This window comes from Amphibalanus amphitrite, unplaced genomic scaffold, assembly GCF_019059575.1.
Source record: "Amphibalanus amphitrite isolate SeventyFive unplaced genomic scaffold, NRLGWU_Aamphi_draft 000085F_arrow, whole genome shotgun sequence".
Classification (NCBI taxonomy): domain Eukaryota; kingdom Metazoa; phylum Arthropoda; class Thecostraca; order Balanomorpha; family Balanidae; genus Amphibalanus; species Amphibalanus amphitrite.
In genome coordinates this window covers 697948-716587 of record NW_024881581.1, presented here as the reverse complement: position 1 = coordinate 716587, position 18640 = coordinate 697948, and the positions used below count along the sequence as shown (strand labels likewise).

At 46.0% G+C, this 18640-nt stretch overlaps 1 protein-coding gene across 1 annotated transcript in view; it reads right to left on the bottom strand.

The window, feature by feature from the left end:
- The window catches only part of LOC122379867 (zinc transporter 2-like), a 41845-nt gene extending 25643 nt beyond the window's left edge, over positions 1 to 16202 (bottom strand). The window contains exon 1 of the mRNA XM_043362422.1: positions 16175 to 16202. The gene's annotated coding sequence lies outside the window, so the exon portion shown is untranslated. The remainder of the gene's footprint in view (positions 1 to 16174) is intronic.
- Positions 16203 to 18640: the final 2438 nt, after the last annotated feature.

The following is an 18640-nucleotide window of genomic DNA, read 5'->3' as shown; positions in this document are numbered from 1 at the left end:
AAAGGCTATATATATATATATATATGTATATATATATATATATATATATATATATATATATATATATATATATATATATATATATATATATATATATATATATATATATATATATTAGGGTGGCACTTAGCAATAGGGTGAAATTTATTTTATCCAATTTTTAGGCGTGCGGGTAGTTTTCTGGTTCCATTCCCGTAAAAAATAATGTGTGCAAAATGATTTTGAAAAATATTGATATTAAGGGGTCGCGAATTGAGGTCAAAGTTGACATTTTTGGGGAAAAAAGCAACTTTTTGGAAACTACTTTAAGCCTATTTGGAATGACATATGTGGTCATTAAGCGTCATCTCCGACGTATTTTGACCTTCATTTGTATAACAATTGTTTATCCCATCACTTCCGGCCAATCGTAGCCAGTCCAGGTCAGGCCAAGACAGGTCTATCTGGGCTGTTTTACCCATGTGTCAGGCCTGTTTTGGCCTGCGACCGGTGCCTTCTCGCAGTGGAGGTCATATCCTCTGATTAGTGTGAGGAGTGACCGGTCTCTCCTGTTCCAAAGGGAGGACGAGCCCACGGTTCTATCGGTTCTTGAGACATGCTCCTTTTCTGTCAAAGAGAATGTGAAGAAGTTGGAGTCAGCCTATCGCCGGCGGGCGAAAGCAGAGGCGAGGGTGTGCATTGAGCTGCACTGGTTTATTGTGCTTTCGGGATGTTCTTCCGTGGGCGCTTCTTCCGACTCTAGTGCCAGTGCCAGCAACAGACTTACCCGGCCGCTGCGGCGCGCACACGGAGGGAACGTCTTTGACGATGGCTACCATGAGAGAGAAACGTTGACTCACACTCCCAAGCGCATGCGGGCGAGCGGACGTCCCCAACAGTGAACTGGCCTCGACCGGGCCAAACTGCCCAACCGTAATGTGTGAAGAACACGTGAGCCTGTTATCAACTGCGGCATGGAACGGATACGACTCCGGCTGAACCGCGAATCCTGAACCGCGAGAGGAGCGTCGACCGATTCTAGGTCCTGGTGATGGGGAGGGGGGAGGTATTGGGGTGGCCAAGCTCCTCGCCGTTCTCAACCTCCCCTCCATCCAAGCACAGGAGGCCATGCTCACAGCGCTTGGGGACTAAGAACTGGAGAAGCGGAACTGCGGCCTTTTGCTTCGACGCCACGACGGCAAACAGCATGCTGGTGAACGGTACTTTAGCCCTTATCGAGCAGAAGCTGGATCGGCCCGTCCTCCAGCTGGCCTGCCGGCACCACGTGTAAGAGCTGGTCCTAGAGAAGGCCTTCTCCACCTGCCCTAGAATCTCGAGCGGCCTCTACATCCGGCTGTTTAAGAGGTTCAAAGGCGGGTGGGAGTTCATACTTCATTGACAGGATCACACCGGTGGCGTTCGCCGTCGACGACGTTCCGGAGAGGAACGAGCTGCTGGTCAGCTTCCATCGCTTCCATCGCTGGACTATGCCTAGCTCCGGGAACACTACCGAAAACTTCTGGAGCTCTGCGTAATTGCTCTCGGTGGAGTTGTTCCAAGCACGGCATCCGTTTCTCCGTACTCCACTCTGTACTCCACTGAGTTAGGTAGATGGCAAAGACCATCCGCACTGTGGATGCCTTCCTCTTCAGGGAGCGGCTCCGGCTGACGGCGGCCGAGGCCCAGGTCATCAGACGCTGTGCGCTGTCGTCGTCTTCACTCTGCACGTACGCCGCCGCCGCCGACGCCTGGTCTCGGACTCTACATAGTACATACTCCCCGCTACTGCGCCCGCTCGGGACCTGACCTTCGTGAACTTGTTCTGCACCTACCCCGACAAGGAGCTGTCGAAGGCGACAGTCCCGGTCTTCGGCCGTCACCTGTAGTACTTGAGCGATCGGCTGGTGACTCTGGAGCTTTTAGACCGCGACCCTCGGGCTCAATTAAGACATGGTGCGGGCCATAGACTTGTAGGAGAGGGAGGACGAGGCCCCGCCCCATAAGTCCTTAGTGGACACTATGAACGCCGCTCTCACGACCGAGACGTTGGCGAGCTTCCTCACACCATCGTTCAAAAAGCTCTCAAGGATCCACGACCTGGACGCGGGGCTCATCATCAATGACCAAGGCCACTGGGAGGACAGCAGCTACCAAACCGCAGCTCGTGTAGTCCGGGAGCTGCGGGTGGTGAATGACTTCACCAGGCGCGGTATGGCGCTGATGTAGGACTGGCACTCATGAAAGACAAAGATTAGCGCCAGTTCTTTCTCCATGTCGTTGAAAAGATCACAGAAAACGCTAACCTGACACCCGAAGATCGACTGCAATTGCTAACCAGGCTACACACAAAGTGATCTGGGTGCCCGTTGCCCATGATACCCCTCCCTCCAATGAGGCGCCAATAATCTATCTACTAAAGAGGAGGAACTGGAGTAGTGGAGTACATAGACCAGCGTTTGGGTGTGACCGAAGCTGCATTAAATATCAATAAACAATATGAAAATGACTAAGAAATGCCTTATTATCATCCGATTACAGCGTAATAGGAAAGTCAGAAACGATTTTAATGATATTGAAATCTGCTACCAAAATCTCAATTTTGACCTTGATTCGCGACCTCTAAACATCAATATTTTTCCATAAAAATTTGCCTCCCTTATTTTTTATGGGAATGGAACCGGAAAACCACCCGCACGCATTATAAATCAAAAATTGATTTTTAAGTGCCACCCTAATATATATATATATATATATATATATATATATATATATATATATATATATATATATATGTATATATATATATATATAAGCCATAAGGGAAATAAATATCAGCGTGCGTCACCTCGATAACCCTTGAAATTATTACCTAATTCATAAGTAACCGTATCGAGGCGAGAAGCATTCAGCATTATAGCCTTCCATTGCTATTTGCATCATCATGATCAGACAGAAGAGCCTTTGCAGTCTATTGGCATTTGAATTTGAGGCACGGTCATATTTGAGGCAGGTACAAAAAAAAAAATAAACCACGAAGTCGCCAATCGCCATATGTTTTTTTCCCGTCGGCACGCCGCGAGTATGTTGCCGTTCCTCTGAGAAACAATTCCTAATCCAGCGGGCACTCGGTGCAGTGTGCACCGGCAGCTGGCCAATCACTCTGACTCCGGCGGGGGCTGCTCGGTGCCAGCGGGGACGGCTATCTGCCGTCATCGGGGCGCAACTCCCCTCCGATCGCCACATTTCCGTCCGACTGCCCGCGCCACCGTCACATTTTGGCGACATGGGAGGCCGCGTGTGCTGCGCCATCGTCCGCCTCCATGCAGCAGCGCTCTGCGCTTGTACGCAGTACGCACGTTACGGACCTACGGTACCGATTCTGCTCCGCTGCTCAGGGTGGTGCGACGTGCGTATACGAGTATACTCAACTGAACGGAGTGCGTATCGCTCATGTGCGCCTATTAATAAACACTAGCAAAAGTCAAAACATTGGCTGTGGTATCAATGAAACTTCGTTTTACTGGTACCTTTTATCAGTGTTTAGTGGGCATCCGAATTCCGATATGTAGGTACGGAAAGATTTATAAGAGCCTTTCAGCACAGATCTTGAGCTATTAAAAAAGTAACATTTATTTTCATTAGCTATATCTCCTACCATAAGACCGTTTTGTGAAAACCGTGCTAAGTTACTCAATAAAACAATAATAAGATCTCTGCTAATGATAAAAGCCCAGCATTAATTTCCATCTATGTAATCCTTCAGATAATTGAACTTAGCCAAGATAAGGCTGTTACCCCACTAGCCGCTGGGGGGGGGGGGGCATAAAGTTGCCCCCCTTTACGTTTTGTGGAATATCTCCGCAACCTGATGAGATGCGAACGTGAAACTTGGCATAGCTTCAATTAAATATCTAGGCAATATTTTAAGAAAGTTTGGTGGTTGTAGCACTTAAGATGACGTCACAGTGACATCATAAAGTTTTGTCGTTTTCCAATATGGACCGTTTCTGATGTCGCTGAGCATAAAACTCAACCATGTAAATGAACTAGACAGCACCTGCTGTCATCCTTAACCCTCGCCGGACCAATTGGTTTTCTACATACGCGCCGGCCGAGGGGGGGGGGGGGGGGCGGGTACGACCCCCCCTCGCCGTTTCGCCCCTGGTGGAGCTAGCGCGTCGCGGAAAAACGAGCGTGTGCGCCGTTACGAGACGCAGAGATTGGTACCCGATTTTAAGTTCCTAGGTCAACCGGTGACCTCTGAGGTCAGGTCAAGAGCCCCAAGGTACGGTTCAGTTTTTGGTGAATAACTTCGCAAAAAACGGCCGCAGAGCCGCGATTTTGGCAGCATCGTGTTCGCCTCGCTCAGGCGCGTCGAATGATATACTTTTTGTTCGGGTCAGGTCAACTTGGGGTGTTGACCTCCGGTCAAGGTCAGGTCAGCACCCCCTGGTCACGAAGTTGGTCGAAAGAGTTCATGTCGCATATCATTCGATTCGGCAGGTCTTCCTGAGTCCATTGGTGGCTTCCCCGACTCGCTAGCTCAAGTTGATCAAGAGTTATTGACGAAAAACTAATATGACCTTGATGACGTCATAAATGACGTCACGTAAGGTCAACATTGCAAAAGTGACGCATCTAACCTTGCAAGGAGTGCATCAAATCACGATTCTGTGTGCTTGAGATAGTTGGAGATCGTTCCCGGCGCCAGAATAGCAGTTTTCATTTTTCCCCATTGACTTATAATGGTGAGGTCACGAAAATGACCTGACCTCATATGATCTCTAGGAAAAATCCGAGATATACAAGTTGTGAGACTCATAATGGATACTAGATCCTGCAAGTTTCATTTCCCTGTGACATCTCCTCTGGCAGTGAGGGCGTTGCGAAGTTGCGACATCTGAAGACCGTGCAGAGGTTCACTTATGACGTCATAATAGGTCAGTGACCTGACCTGACCCAAAAATGCGGTTGGTGTCAAAAGATCCGGCTTGAATCAAAGGTCAGGTATACCAAGTTTCAGCTCTCTATCGCCAGCGTGTTCGGAGCTATCGCGAAAAAAACCTATGGGGGGGGGCGGCACCCGCCCCCCCCCCTCGGCCGGCGAGGGTTAAACATCTATAAAGTACACTTCCAACTAGTTCCTGACTAATAACCGGTCCTTTATATTCGGTCTCATATATCGAACATATCGTGAGGAAACTAAGAGTCGCAAATCTATATAATTGGACTTCTGACATCACTGTGACGTCATTTCAAATGGGATCGACACCAAATTTGGACACAACCTTGGCTAGGTATTCAGAAAGATGTGTGCACAGTTTCGTTTCTCCATCTCTTCGCGTTGCGACGATATCGTCGCCGGAAGTAAAGGGGAGGGGGCAATTATATGCCCCCCCCCCCCAGCGGCCGGCGGGTGGCGCGGAGGCCCAGCAGCCGCCGGGTCAATTCATCTACTTGTATGCTCTTAAAGGGACTGTCCCACCTTAACATTAGATTTGAGTTGAGATAGCCATCTTGATGGACGTTCTTTGAAAATCAGTGCCGTGAAAACCGTTTCTCCAGCAATTACTTCATCGCAAAGAAATTTGAGTTTGATTTTGACATCTGTGCAAATAAGTGCCACAATGTATTGGTATTGGCACTTAAATCTGATGACGTCATCAGGCTTTCGAACGTCCGTTAAATGTTTGACTAAAACGTTTTGTAGCACGCGGTGGTATATGCTGCGTTGCGCGCAACAAATGCCGCACTTTTAAATAAAGTCGCTAGGAACAGCGGAGATCCCAAAAAGTAAACAAAAGTAAAAGTCTAATATCTTGAAAACCGGTGAATATTTTTCGGTGAAATTTGGTAGATATTCGTTTTCGCTCTTTCTGAACCGAGCGACATCACTTTCATGCCAATTCATAAACTTTTTTAAAGGTGGGAGCCGGAGGGTCCCTTTAACCCTCGCCCGCACATGCCATTTTCCCATCCTAGAACGCACATGGGGGGGGGGGGTTGCCACCCCCCCCCCGCGCCATTTCGTTCCTGTTGAAGATAGAGCTTAGCGGTAAAGACCAAAAAGATTCTTTGGGAAGAGACGAATCCAATGATACCCAGTTTTACCTTCTCAGGTCAGTCATTGACCTTCCAGGTCAGGTCAAACTAAAAAATGTTGCTGTTTTGGGTCACCGTTGAATATCAAGTGCGCTGCTTATCATATACCGATGACGATGCCGTTTTCTGGTGCCAAGCCAGCTAGAACCTCTTTGTCACAACACCCGACCAGGTTTTTGCTGCTGAGGTCATTTCAGGTCAAGTTAGGTCAAGGTCAATTATATGTGTTTGTATGTCTGTGTGTGTCTGTGTGTATACTGATGTGTGCACCGATTGGTTATGTGTCCATATTACATGAAATCATGATCTGAGAAGCTTTTACCAAAAATGCAGTCAAAAAAACTTCACAAAAAGTAAATTCCGCTTGCCTAAAACGCAATTATCTTAGATGACCTAGGCTGACCTTGACCTTGACCTTGACATTTGTACATCGTCGAACAACATGTTCCATGATAGGTGGGAGGTAAGACTGGCAAAAAAGGCCGAAATCAAGGTGTCAAAAGCTCACAAGGCCCATAGCCAACGCAAGATGTTGAGAATTGGCCATTTGGGTCATGACATGACCTGAAAAACAAGGTCATATCTCCGAAACCAAAAATCACAGAAACTTGAAATTTTCACTGAATGTCAAGAAAGGATAGAGGAGCAGCTATACGAAAAATCAGGCTTCTAGCTCTAAAAATGTTGAGTGCAGAGCAGAAAGACTACCTGGGGGGGGGGGGGTGGCAACCACCCCCCATGTGCGGGCGAGGGTTAAGTCCTACAAGTTTGCATGTTTTCCTTTTTGTTGCTGTCTAGGGCACACATATTCTTACTGGACGAGGAAGAAACGCGTTGCGAGTGTTTTCAGGCAAAACACCATTTGGACCAGACATTCTTTATGCCGTTACGGTGTAAGCCTGGATTACGTTTACGCAAGCGATATTGCTCCATACACCTAAATATGGGACCAAGAGGAGCCGGAGTGTGTTGAACTATAATGCATTATGCAAGTGGGAGCTGTGCATGCTCAGCTCTAAAACGATGTACACGTTAACAGGCAAAACAGGTTACAGAGCGATGCAATTGAAAACAATTTTTCACGTGTCGTTATCCTGTTCTGCCACACCCAGTATTTGCTCTTTATTTACAAGTAATACATCTTCCTCTTCCGGCATTTACTATAGAAGAGCCAAATACAATACCGACTACGACTTACATACTTAATATTAATCTCGTCATTCGACCACGCTGCGGATCATTTTTCATCAATTTTTCTCTGCTTCTGATTACGATTACGAAAACAGACGGTACCTATACTTGATATCTACACAGAGACATTTGTCATTAAAGGGACAGTATCATCGAAAAAAAAAATCAATGTATGGAGCTGATTTTTTTTTACTAGCATTTCTTATTTTTCTGAATCAGAAAAACATAGTTTGAGGACCGAACTCGGTGAAAAATATTTTTTCATGAGCGAGTCATTTTCATGAGCGAACCACCACTACAAGCATGGCCGCCACTTTGGAAGCCTGCGAAATTACTACAGAACTGGCGCAGATAATACATTATTGACGCTACGCTTACGCGGCCTCTCTTCTGATTGAGTTGTCGTTGAGATCGAGACTGATCAGACGACGTCATACATATACGTCATACATTGGAGGGAGATTGTGATTCAAGCTGGAGGAATTCCTTTGTTGAGCCGCTAGAATCCGAAGGAAACAGCGGAAACTGCCTACGACTATTTAATGAATTTAACGGTGATGAATAAGTGCGAAAAACGTTTTGGCTTTATAAAATTTGATGAAATGACCAGGGTAAAAGTTTTATTACTGGCGGTCAATTCAAAACGGCGCAAACATTTAAAGGGACCCTCCCACCTTAAAAAAGTCAATGAATTGGCATAAAAGTGATGTACCGTGAATCAGAAAGAGCGAAAATGAACATCTACCAAATTTCACCGAAAAATATTCACCCGTTTTTGAAATATAAGACTTTTATTTTATAACGCGCGGTCAATGGGCTTGATGACGTCATCAGAGTCCGTTAGTGTTAAGAGATAGGGACTACGCTGGTCCCAACCTGCAAGTAAAGGGAAGAAATTTCTTGAACACTATAAAGCTGCGGGGGTTGCGACCAGGATAAATGGTGGTTTCTGAGCCTGGCCGCAAACTTGGCTATCTCAACTCAAAACTAATGTTAAGGTGGGAGGGTCCCTTTAAACAGTGAAGATAGTGAAGCACGATTCAAAGTGTAGTACACCTTTCGTACTTTGAGCGGCGATAGCGGGATAACGGTGTGGAGCTTCGAGGATCGGTCTTCAGTTCCCGGACCAGAAAGGTGGGGCCTATGCAATGTCAAATTTCATCAAAATGGTGATACTATCCCTTTAAGAGATAACTCTCAGTCATTTGGGACCCGAGTGCGGTAGGTGGTTGTTATGTGATCGCCTCAATAGATGGCGCTGGTGTTGAGCGCCTGAACATATGCTGTGCCGCATAACACACAGCCCGAGCAAACGGAGGCGCACGAACGAAGGAAGTGGTTTGCATTTCTGAGAAAGTTGAAAAGACATTTTGGTAGCAGAAAACTAAGTTTGCTTTTTAGGCATATAGTGATTGCGAAGAAATAGCACCCAATGCCGATCATTTGTAGGTAAACATTCTCAAAGTAGTCAATTTTAGCATACGTCCGCTGTCGGCTGTTCCTTACTGACTTGCCCGCTACCACGGAGCGGGCAGTAGACTATATAGACTATATATTCGTAGACTATATATTCCGTGCCGCTACAGTACCTACATACATAAAAAGGGAATGGGTCTATTCTCGTCATCTTTCAAAAGCGAGGTTAATATCTTATATATTTACTATTGCTGCTAATCTAACCGTAAAAGAAAATAGGAAAGCCGAAAGCATTCCGACCAAGATTATTATGTACCTAATGTAACATGCATGTTTGATATGCATCAATTCATTACCATCTAACAGGACCCATGAGTAGCATTCCGTCATGAACTTCCCTTCTGTCGACAAGTCAGCCTTTCAGCCCGTGATTCAGTGCATCCTGTGTATGAGGCGCCTCTTGCGTCTAGGTCGGCTCATCGGTCTGCCCAGGCCAGCCGTGTCCCTGCTCCGGAAGGGCTTTGTGGCGGGCGCTAGGGGCCGAGATCTGAACGCACCCTTATAAGAGATCATATAAGGTAGGAAGGATGAAGAAAATGTGCAAGGCCACGCCTCTGTGCTGCAGCTGGTATGATGTGATCTATAAGATATCGAGGCAAGTAATTGAAAACTAGGATACGCGACCAGCCGAATAGTTGAGGGCTGTTGTCGTAATGTATAGGTAGATATGATTTTTTTTATGGAACTGACAGAGAGAAAATAGCGCACTTTTCGTGTAACTGTAAAAATATCGCAATTAAAGCTTGAATTATGGTCTGCTATTTTCCATTTCGCATTACCAACCTCTATACTAAAACTAGGGTTGCTCTAGCTAAATGGTTCATTTCCACCCTCTCCCACCCTCTACTTATCATTCCTCTTATGCCACGGTGACTACATTCTTTGCAGGAAGAGCGGAAAGCATTTGGTTGGCTCTTTTGGCACCCTACCTCTACCTTCCTCTATCGATGGTAAGGCTCCCACTCGGCCGCGACTGACGATCTAGAAACGGCTTCCGTAGGGGGCTTACAGCATTTTCTCCGCGGTGAAAGCGAGAAAAACACAGTGGATTTTGAACAGAGCGCGAACCGGTTGGCTCAGCCGGTCTGTCAGTAACACTATGGCTGAGGTTCTGTTAAAGTGCTCCTAGCCGAAACTCCTTTTGCGGGCTCCGTTCCACCCTGACAAAGCGAATTGAACGAGGAAAGCATTCATTGCATACCTATATGAACAAGGAGACCCACTAATGTTTCCGCCAGTTAGGTGTCATCTGACAAATGTCAAGTGGTTCCGTTTTGACATGCCTATGAAGACTGTGCTGTCACTTCTTAGACGCAATATGGACGGAACTTATGAATAGGTATGTTAATTTCACTGCTACACTTCACTTCTTCTATTTCTGAATCCGCTTTAGTGTAAGCTCGTATTGACTTTTTTAACCCGCGCCCGGCTGGGGGTCCTGGATTTCCACGCCCTGCTGGGGGGGGGTGTTTGAACACCCCCCCTTGTAACTCGGCTCCTGGGCCACGTAGCGATACGCGGAAGGCGGCGTTCGAAAGAGCGTCAAAAATAATGACGAAATCACTTCGGTCAATTTTTTGGTCAGGTCAAAGGTCAGGTCACCAGAGGTCATTGAAGGCAAAATTTCGCCGATTTCCAGGTCGAATGTCGAAAATTTCCAAGAAGCCAACGCATAACTCGAGAACCAATAGAGCTACAGCGCTGCAGAAAAGCGCATTCGATAGCCCTATTAAAGCCCTTTCTGAGTAATTCTCTCAGATTTGACCTAACGTCAACGGTTTTGCCTGCAGGGGGCAAAAACTGCAAAAATAGCGGATTTTTTCGGAAACAGTTTTTCTGCAATAACTTTTGCCCCAAGCCTTGTACGAGCTTACTTTTACCGGTATCGTGTTCCTCTCGTCAAGACGCATCGAATGAACTATAAGTTGACCTTGAAAGGTCAACTTGAAAATTTGACCTCAGGTCAAGGTCATGACCTGACCGGAAAGGGTCATGTTGCATATCAGTCGATCCGTATCGTCGAGCTGAACACATCTAAGGCGTTTTCATCGCTCTAGCATGCCTCTATCAAAAGTTATTTGCGAAAAACTGTTAGATACCATTCGTGACCTAAGATGACCTCAGGGCATAAACAAGAGTCACGGACACCATTTTCATGTTCAGTGTGTCTAAACCACTTGTAATTCGGTGTTTGGGAGTGTTTATAATGTCTTTTGTCCAAAAGAGGCGCATTTCAATTTTCTCCCATTGACTTATAATGGGGAGGTCGCAAAATTGACCTGACCTTAGGTCATCGATATCAAAATTCTGAGATATACATTTTGTACATGCTATTGCTCTTAGCAATCGCTGAAAGTTTCAAAGCGATCGGTCACTGGGTGTAGCTATGACAGACATTGAAACTTTTTATGAGGTGAGGTCACTTCAAGTGACCTGGTGACCTGACCTTGAATGACCTTGGTCTGAAATTTTTCACAACATGTGTAGAATTGATGTATGATAAGGTGTACCAAAAACGGCGGCGCTCCGCGCCGCCGTTTTTGAGATATTCGCGAAAAACCACAAGGGGGGTGTTCAAACACCCCCCCCCCCCCAGCAGGGCGCGGGTTAAGCAATGAAAATCGCATGGCCACGATAATCAATCAGTGATCACAAAAAGTGATGGAAGGACGGTTGCAACGTCTGAAGCAGGCTGTATTGTGTCGTAATTATAATGGTGAGTTTATATCGGCATCTCTTTACACATTGTCATGTCCAGTCCTGTGCTCACAGAGAACAGGTGCTTTAATGTCCATCTCCATATTTATTCAATTATCAATAATATCCCTATATGTTTTTGTATACAGCAAGTCCTCGTAAATTCATAAAAACCAATGTTTCGTAAATTATCAGTCATCGCTCTAGTGCTGAGCGTTAAAGGGACCCTCCCACCTTCAAACAAGTTAATGAATTGGCATGAAAGTGATGTTGCTCGGTTCAGAAAGAGCGAAAACGAATATCTACCAGATTTCATCGAAAAATATTCACCGTTTTTGAAGATATTAAACTTTTACTTTTGCTTACTTTTTGGGATCTCCGCTGTTCCTAGCAACTTTATTTGAAAGTGCGGCACTTGTTGCGCGCAAATCAGCATATACCACCGCGTGCTACCAAACGTTTTAGTAAAAGATTTAAAATGGTTAGATCTGCGCTGACGTCACACATTCAGAGGGTCATTCTAATGCATTATCCCCTCTGAATCAAAGTGCGGCAATTTTGAAATACGATATTTTCGATCTGAGACATTTCTCGATCTTGTGAGTGCTCAAACCGGTAAGTGCAAGCCAGGGACCCCAGGCTATCTGAACTCAAAACTAATGTTAAGGTGGGATGGTCACTTTAATAGCATTGACTCGCTGGCTTTGCTTGTGTAATGTGTATATTGAAGCGCATGAAGAGCTACATATGCCTATGTGGGCAGATGTTTCCAGGTGTTTTTTTTTTTATTCAGGCCTCCCTCCAACGGGCTCGTATCGTCCCAATTACAGGAGAGCTCCTCCTCCTCCCGGCCCTCATTACCCACCCCCCAGGCTACGGCTGAAGTGGGAGCCTACCCCACACCTGGTGACACAGCCGGGGACGACGCCCGCGGAACGGGCGGAACCGGGAATCGAACCCGAATCCGGCACCGCCCACACCGCGGGTCGACGCCTTAACCGACTGCGCCACCAGGGCCGCTTCCCTGAAAAAGGGCAGTCCTTATTTCAGTACGTTATTAGGGGACATCTGACAACAACGGCCGCTACGATGAGTTCATTAAACTCTGCACAAAGAGCTTCATTTGTTTACTCATAAAGCTAATGAGAAGGATACGTCAGCGTATGGAAACACGAAAAATAAGTGCTGTAAATACCAAGCGGTGTTGCGAGAGAAATGGTGACCACGGATACATACTGCATACCTAACCAGCTTCAAGCTTGTATGGAGACAGTCTGATCTCACCCGAACCCTGAAAATCGTGACGTTATGATATTGACGCTCGTTCACCGAAGTGTCCTAAAAATACCAAAGGTAGGGTAGCCTGGGGCAAGACGCCCCAGATAATTTATTTTGCTACATAACTTTTGTCCCACATCACCTGGAAGGCCAAATTTGTGCTCAATGCGTTCTTTGGACATCTTACTTTAAATTCCACCCCTCAAATTCATTCACTTATGATCGGACTCCTAGCTAGGAAGTAATTTGTGAAGCAACTGCAAATGGGGCATTTTGCCCCAACCCTAGGGCAAAACGCCCCACGGCCTGGGGCAAGAAGCCCCATACTCTAGATTAAAGATTAACCCTCCAGGCGGTGGGGGGCATTTTTTTTGCCCCCCCCCTTTAGTTTTTTCGATATATCTCGAGAACCGCTGCGCCGATCGTCACCAAACTTTCAGTACCCTCCCGGGAGCAGCTAGCGCACATGGTGACCAAAAATTTTTCCAAAGGCTATGATAGGTTGGCCGCTAATGACGTCAGAGTGACGTCATTTTTGCCATTTTCGACCCAAAAAAAGGTTTCGCGGGAAGAGCTGTCAGGCCTACAGCTTTAGAGATACAGAAAAATGTGTCAAACATAAAAGGTGTGAAATTAAATGGGCTACAAAACTGCTATTTCGGTTTTTCGAATTTTTTGGATTTTGACCCCCAAAAATCAAAAAATAGATTTTTCGAATATAATAGCCTAAAAATCAAAAAAAAAATTGAATTTCGAAAAAACCGGAATATATGTGATAGCCCCTACTGCCTTCTATCTACATACCAAATTTGAGATCGATACCTTTTGGCCAAGTTATAGCGAAAAAACTGTTCAAAATTGATGACGTCAAATTTTCAAACTCAATTTTTAGCAATTCTAGACCTCGTAGCGCAAAACAAAGACCACCATTAGACTCCCCGTGACGAGCTGCATCGAATCAATACCCATTTTATGCAAAAATATCAACTTTGAAATTTGACCTTTTTTGACCTGACCTTGACCTGACCTCCACCAGAAAGTGACCTAAACCGTACCTGATGGTCTTATTACCAACACCATTGAGTTGGAAATGAAAAACTGGCCATAAAACATGCATCGCATAACCTTAGTAAAGTTGGGCTCATGTGGTGACCCTTGGTGACCTTTGGTGACCTGACCTGTGACCTGACCTGGTATGACCAGTGACCTCTAATAGCAACATATGTACTAGACAACTGACGCCTTATCGCTGATTTTCGACAAAATGCGTTTTATTCGGTGTTATAGCGCTTTCCCTAGAAGCCCCGTGAACGGTGGGGGGGGGGGGGCAGATTCTGCCCCCCCTGTCTAACTTCCGAACCGATGGTCGTAGAAAGACGGGGAAAACGGCAATCGAAAGCTCTCAACAAGGCGGATCTTAAGAGCCCAAATTTTTTTGCTTAAGTAGGTCAGAGGTCAGGTCAAGGTCAGGTCAAGGGTACAAAATGCAAGTTTCTACAGTATCGGCCTTGCACGGTAGTTGCCGAAGAATGGACTGAGACTGATTGCCCAAAACGTGTTCTTAGACTACCAAGACAATATTCGTTGCATACAATGTCATTCAAAGGTCAAGGTCAAGGTCAGGTCAGGTCAGGTCAGGTCACCAAAAACAAAATATAGAAAAGGGCATGTGCGACACATGTTTTATGGGTCATTTTACTCATAGAATTCAATAGGCACACTCAATAAGTGATATGGACCACCTCTGGATGAATTTCAGGTCGAGGTCAGGTCAAGGTCAGGTCAAGTGAGGTCAAATTTTGAAGTTGGTTGTTAAGGCCCAAAAAGGTGTCTATCTGATGCAGTTTTTCACGACAAATCGAATGGTGCTATTTTTGTTTCCGTACGAGGTCTAGAACTTCCAAAAAAATCATTTTTCAAAAATTTTGTGTGTCGTGACGTCATAAAATTTTGAATAACTCCTACATTTTTGAACCGATTCTTCTAAAAATTGGTATGTAGATGCACATTGACCACTTCTCTGACATATATTCCGGTTTTTTCGATACACTCAAAATTTTGGATTTTATAACTATTTTTTCCAAAAAAAGCAGTTTTTTGAAAAATTTTGGGCCAAAATCCAAATTTTTCAAAAAACCGAGATGGCCATTTGATAGACAACGTGGAATCACGTATAACCTTTTTTGTTACGTCTTGATTCCTTTAAAAATGAAGATGTTAGCGGCGTTTGAAAATTTGCCGTTTTTGCGGCGAAAATGGCGAACATGACGTCACTAAAACGTCAATTGCTCAAAAAATTTCCAAAGGATTTCGTTCAAATTTTCAGGGAACGTGTCAAATTGATGTGTGATAAGGTACTGAAAGTTTGACGTCGCTGGCGTAACGCGTTTAGAAGTTATTGGCGAAAAACGGGAGGGGGGCAGATTCTGCCCCCCCAGCGGGGCGCGGGTTAAACATGCTAGTTGACTTAAATCTTATATGAGAGGTCTGTTAGACCTTGGGAAGCACGGCACTGAAGTTAGGTCCTTCCACCCTATCAGGTGTTCAGCTATGACACTATTGTATGAGCAGGTTTTTCACCTGCCTCATAAGGCCAAATGATAAATTATTGCAATAGAAATGTTAACAAAATACTTCCTTTGCCATCCAGTTGCTGAGAAAAGTACATATAAATGCATAAAAACTTACTGTTAGCCAGCTACCGAACATTAGGAAGTGGGTAGTCCGAACAACACATGAGGTAAAACGCCCCATGGGGCGTTTTGCCCCGCGACCTACTGGGGCGTTTTACCCCATCACGTAGTTCGGTCAGAGAACAACGCCTTGCACTCCAGCAAGGCATAATTTAACACGAACCAAGCCGGCATTATAAGCGTTAGATAAAGTTGTTCAAAATACATAAAAGTCGTTAACCTGATGTGGACCATAAAAGAACGCCATGATGCATAAGCTGACAACAAAACATAAAAATCACTCCAAAAACACATTTTTGGCTATATCTCCCTAAAGAGTCATCACAATTTCTTTCCAGTCTGCTCATATAATGATCATATAGTGCACGTTTTATAGAAGAGATGATGTTTCTCCAGAACCTTGCCAGTTCCGAGAAACATCGGTGAGGCGTTTTACCTCGGCGGGGCGACTTGCCCCGGTCTACCCTACACATTAGCCGTTTTCACGACGGCCATCTGGTACACATTTGATGCACATCTGGTAGAGATTAGGTGCAGATTTGGTCAAATCAGGTTCAGTGTAGCCGTTTTCACGACGGAACTTTCGCAGAGGAACTTATTTGATACCTGAAAAGTACCTACTCTTTGAGGCCTTAACATCCCTCAAACTGAAATATTTTATGTTCAAAATAATTTAAGAAGTTTAAATCCGGGCATTCTTTGCCCTCAAATCACTTATTTATTTACAAACACAGCAATTTTCGGTTCTAGTAGCCCACCTTTCGACTATGAGGTATCAAATCAGCGTGGCAACTTGCTCCCTCTTTGCTCCCTCGGGTATCTAATTCCGGAATTCTTAAAAACAATGAAAGTATTTATCGAGTTCTCTTTTATACCTATTCAGTTATGTTTTAATGGTGATTAAAATATGGCAAATTTTTTAATTACATTTCACATAAGAAAAACACGCAAAACAATGAAACAAAAATAACTACGGTGGAAATAACCAATCAGCACCTCAGTAGGATATGACGTCATACAAGAATGGTGTTGAAGGCCGTTTGCAGTCCCGGCCGGTAGGTCACGTGACCGCCGGGAGCCTCGGGTCACGCGGCGGTCGGGAGTCGGACGCGGGACGTGGTCGCGGGTGGACGCGCGGGGCATCATGCTTTGCTTTGCTTGCTTTGTCAACTTAATATAACTTACGATCGCATACGTGTGAAACCCAAACACTGCTCAGTGCCCTTAGAAATTGAGTTTTGGAAAGCTCAAGTCCCTATAGCTCCTCAGGTCGGCAACAGTTGAAGCCTCATCTGGACTAGTGAAAAAAGCGAGGGTAAGGAACCTTGTGTTGCTTTTTCTTTTACCGTTATAATTATCTCAAACCATCACAATTTTGAGTTGCCACATTGTCTGGTTCACTACATTCGTGTAAAACTTGGTGAAGGCTGGTGGCTCAAAGAAAGGTGAAGATATTTCTTTAAATGCCTAATCCGTGAAATATCCCGGCTTTACAAATCTACACTTTTCATTTTCTTCCACGATACATTTTTTAAAATTGTTAAAATTTATTCAACATTTGTTAAAAGGGGCTTTGGTTTTGTGTAAACTAGATCATAAAGTTTACTATAGTTTTGTGCAAAACCTGGTGGCTGAAGAAAATAGTAATTTTGCTAAAATGATGTGCGGAAATTTGTTGCTTTCCAATTTCCAAATCAAATTACTCATACCTATATTTCATTCAAAATTAGGAGGCATTATTACCGTTTTTTCTTGCAACATGAACTGAGTTTGGGTACAGTGCTCCGGAAACGTTGTGGAACTTTAAGCTAGCTAGAGCAGTTTCCATAAAAAATTGTTTAGATAGTTGACATGGCATGTTGACAACGGTTTTGCTGTTTCTAAAAAAGTGAAAAATATTTTCCTGCATTAAACAGACAAGGCATGTTATTCTCATAAGCTATCGAATGTGTGTGCGTGTGTGTGTTTTTTTTAAGCTGTCAATTGTAACTTCAGTTACTTCACTTTAGAACATATTGCCCAGAATGCGTCACTGATCATGAGCTGGTATATCATATCATATGTAGCAAATACATAAATGGGAATAGTGTGTCATGAATTTTTGTGCATGCTTCTGGATCATCTGTAATTACATCAAAGGCTCGGCTCAAGAGTGTCCTGCCGACCAGCTTATGCCCAACCCTTTCTGTCCGCAGAACGTCTTCCGTCGCCTGCGACTCCCGCACGCCGTTCGCGCCCCGGCCGTCCGTACCGGTCTTCGCGCTGCGAGCCGCGCTGCTGTAGTTCGCGGCGGCGTCGTGGAGCTCCCATCGGGACAACGTGTGATGCCTGCGTCGAGGTTATAAGCCGTGAGCTTCGATTGGCGGCTCACGCGGTCACCAGCTGTATGTACAGCCTCGGCCCCGACGACCCCGCTAATGGCCGAGACCGGCATACCCCCTGCATGGGTCCGCTGTCCGGCGCAGCGCTGGCCGCCCGCATGTTACGTTTGGCTGTATCGCTGCCCAGCGGGAGCGCGCTCCACGCTGCGGTAGAGGTACACGTTGCGACCCGACTGAGGACCGCAACCGGATGGTGAGACGTCGGCCTCTGCGCCCTGGCCGGGGTAGGCGTGACCGACGTCACAGTGGAGGAACACCCAAACAAGACCAGCCCACCGTCGGAGCAGCATGGAAATATCATGTTCTGCCTGGACGTCGGACCCGGCGGCCGCAGAGCACCTGCACACGTGCGGAGAGGGGCGCTGGAGGCGCGGCTTCTGACATCCCGCGGCGCGGCTGCTGGCAATACCTGACAACGGCGGCAATGGAGGCGGTTGGGAACAGCTGCAGCAATGGTGATGGCGGTGATGGCGACATGGCGGTTTGGGACTTCATCTCAGCGCGGCCGCCGCCCAGGCGCCGCTGCGCCCGGCTGCTCAGCCACCTACCGGATGGCGGGGTGGCCCTTACGGCCCTCACGCCCGTTCGGTCTGCGGCCACGTTCTGGGGTGGCGGTCGCGGGGTTAGCGGCGTTGGACTTCGTCCTTTATCCAGACTGCACCGTACCATCTGAACGGATGGATCTGCCAAGAAAGATGACATCCAAGGCGGCTATGAGGCGATCACAAAGCTTCAGCAAGAGCTTCTCCTTCATGGGGCCGGCCGGCCGTTAAGTCGCAACACCGGCTGCCGAGTGCCAACAGCTGCGTGCGCTGGCGCCGACGCGTTGTGGGCCGCGCTGCT